Source organism: Brassica oleracea, chromosome C8, assembly GCF_000695525.1.
Source record: "Brassica oleracea var. oleracea cultivar TO1000 chromosome C8, BOL, whole genome shotgun sequence".
Lineage (NCBI taxonomy): Eukaryota > Viridiplantae > Streptophyta > Magnoliopsida > Brassicales > Brassicaceae > Brassica > Brassica oleracea.
Window position 1 is genome coordinate 164,974 of NC_027755.1, and position 216 is coordinate 165,189.

Genomic DNA, 216 nt, shown 5'->3' on the forward strand with positions numbered 1-216 from the left:
TGGAATATGGTGGAGAGGATCTTAAGGTACCTAAGAGAGGCGCCTTGCCAAGGAGTATGGATGACATGTAACAAGAGTACTTAAGTTGTTGGATATTGTGATGCTGATTGGGCTGGAGACAGAGTTGATAGGAGATCAACTACAGGCTACTGCACCTTCATTGGAGGAAACCTGGTCACATGGAAGAGCAAGAAGCAGAAGGTGGTGTCCTGCTCA